Source organism: Fopius arisanus, unplaced genomic scaffold (assembly GCF_000806365.1).
Source record: "Fopius arisanus strain USDA-PBARC FA_bdor unplaced genomic scaffold, ASM80636v1 scaffold00164, whole genome shotgun sequence".
In the NCBI taxonomy this organism is placed as follows: Eukaryota; Metazoa; Arthropoda; class Insecta; order Hymenoptera; family Braconidae; genus Fopius; species Fopius arisanus.
The window spans coordinates 197479-200773 of NW_011887903.1; positions in this window are offsets into that span (position 1 = coordinate 197479).

A 3295-nucleotide genomic window follows, 5' to 3' on the forward strand; every position below is an offset into this window, starting at 1 on the left:
ATATATATATATATATATATATAAAGAGAAGGTTAGCATTACTTCCTTTTCAGTGAAGGCTCGTGGTCATCTTAATATGGGGAAAGGATGCAAAAATTTAAAATTTATGGTGTTCGTACCGGAAGGGTTTCTCGCCCGTCATTTGCAGGTTGGGGTAAATTTCTGGCGACAATTGTTCCCTCGGTGCCATTGGTTGGGGTACTTCGGGCATTTTTTGTTCATTTTCGAGTTTGTCTAAGGCAATCGATTGAGGCTCGTCCATCGTTTTATTGCCCTTTGCTTTCCCATCCCTTTTTTCGTCAGCCTCTTTAAAACTCCTATTTTTGAAATGCAGCAGGAAAGTGGTTAATGAGTCCCAGACGGCACCTATCAGCCATATACTCCATCCGAAGGGGCGGTGGAGAGCATACCTATAAGTAAAGGTGTCTATCATAAATTTGATGACTTTAGCGATCATAAATATGCCAATCAATCCGGCGCGAAATGTTCCGAAGCCTGTCAACCATCCTCACATTTTTGCGGAGGCTATATTAGCGATTTTTTCAATCGACCTTTCATCGAAGCATTTGGAGAACGCAATACCAGGCATATGTATGTTTTCTCCCAAAGCACTTCTCGCGCTTGCCAGCGCTAGATAACAACTAAATCGAAAAAAAATCAAGAATGAAAAAAAAATTGTGTGGGACTCGAAGGAATTTCGTTACTTCGCGAACTTGCGGTGGCGGGTCTCACAATACCCACATCAGCATGACAGGTTAAAGTGAGATAGGTTGACTAACGTCTGAGTAATTCCGGTTACTGACTTAAGCCGCAGGGGCAGCATCATCCAGATCGAATTATTGGCAAATGTTTGGCAAATCTTCCGCGGAGAAATGTTATCATCCCTCGTACATTGCTACTCTCCTCCAGGGCTGCTGGACCCTGAATGAGACACAGACCAACTGCGAATCCTTCTTCCTGGCGCGAAGCATTCGGACTCAATTGCCTAATGTCGACACCAACACGAGTCTACTTTCTAACAGCAATCTCACTGTGAGCCAAAACGAAGGCTACTCGGCTTACTCGACCCTTAATCCATCCCATGGATTTCGCCCTGGCAATGGGTCTCTGTGGCCGAATATATTCGCCCCGGAGCCACAAAGCGATCCATTTCATTAGTTGAAGACGTGTAACCTATAATTGATTTCTTTAATTTAATTATTTTTTTTTGTAAGCTCTAACCAATTTCTGACTAGAACAACATACTCGTCAAGCCCCCCCAAGAGGGATTATTGCTACCATTTGATGCTGAGGTTCTAAAGCATCCGTTCGACGTTAACACTGCACTCGAACTGCCTCGAGATTTCTTAGATTCATAATGTTTTTGTTTTTTTTGTCTCTTCGCGGACCTTCCTTCATAAATCTACGTCTTCCTTCTCTCGAGAGTTACGGCACTTCATTGAATCTCGGTGCCAGTAGTAAGTGGTGGGAGGCTCAGCTGCCAGTCCAACCACGGGGGCTGAGTAGCCGTCGCAGACGACTTATAGCCGGGAGCTATGTGTTATATGGGCTCTTTTTGCAAGGTGCACGTTTCCATAAACCTACTACTGGGACCAACAATGTCGAGGTCCATCCGGGCATTTCGTCTTAGGGTCCAAGGGAAGAGTAATGACAGGATCGAAAGTTGATAAGGGAAATGGGGGAAAATCAGGTGACCACGATGGCAAAAATTGATCATTTAGTGAACTTAATGTATTGAAAACAGCAATTCTTATTATAAAATTTAGGCATTTTCACAATAATTAATCTGTACTGATTCATCAAATTTTGTATTTTCCTCAGAATTCTGCAACTACTGAATAAACGCACGCTGGAACAGTTAAAAAACAAATGGTGGACGAAGAACCCCGAAAGGAAGATCTGTGATAAAGAAGATGACCAGAGTGAAGGAATCTCAATCCAGAACATCGGAGGCGTGTTTATTGTAATTTTTGTGGGTATTGCCTTGGCATGCGTTACCCTTGCCTTTGAATACTGGTGGTATCGTCATCGTCCCAGGAAATTGGCAGAAAAACATAATGTTGCAAGCAAGAATTCGCGCAATAGCATACCAATCCGATTAAACTTGAAGCCAGCACCATCCAATCTTAAAATTTCAGATTTTCGCTCTAGATTCTGAGATGACGTGGAAGACACTCTCGGATTGTATGACTTCTCAGTAGGCCTTCAATGTTATTCAGCTTTGAGTTTGCGATACTGCACTTTCATATTCCCATAATTATATTTGGAAAAGATTTTTAAGTTCCCAAATTTTAATGAAAAAATTAATATAATTACCGAAAATAGCAAAAGCACTGTTATTTATTTGGTCTCCTGCATTCTTTTACCCTTATTGTTCTATCCCATAGACTCGAACATCACAAAACGTATTATCATGATTGTAAAGTGAAGCACAGCGCAGAAAGAGCGACACAGGCTGTCATTTTTGGAACATTGCACTCAAATGTCCTCTACAGGGAGCAAGTGACATGAAATTTCCTGAACCATTACGTTGACTACTTTATATGACCAGATTAAATGCATGCATTTTCTTGATCGTTAAGGATCATCCTTTCATACTGTAGACATAAGCAGCTCCTTTGAAATAACAATCGCATTTTCTACCCCAATGAAGATGAGTGAGAGTCCGGCAAGTGGGATTCCCAATTCTGTATTGGGCTATTTTTATGGCAAACACTGTTTCCAGACAGATCTAATCTCTGATTTAACCACGATGATGCAGAATCCGAGAAATTTCGCGTACGGCGACCTAAAACGTGTTACCAGGACGGACCAAGTTAAAATATTAATTATTCACGTTCACGTTTCTCGGTAAAATGTTGGGGAGAACGACCCTTGTTCGCCCTGAATTACAACTCTCCATCTGGACCCGTGACATGGAAATTATTGACAGTATAACCAGTTACGTTTTCGACTCAGTATCACGCTTTCTAGATGAAGGAGAACCGATTGAAGACTCTGTGATGGTCATTTAAAACCATCGGTAAAGAATCTAGAAATGAAAATGTGAATTAAATTTGGCAGCTAGGGAATTGACGAGACGCCGCACTGAGCTGTGTGAAGTTGGCACCCCACATTGACCGATTGAAAAAGTTGACTGCGTGTTCGAAGCAGATTCATGCGCAGATTATTGTAATACCAATTTTGTCGTTTGTAGTCAAGCCATTACACCAGAATTCATTTTTTAAATACAGGGCAAATCTAAATTTCAAATAAGGACAGAATTAATCGATAGGTCGCCGTACACTTGGTTTTC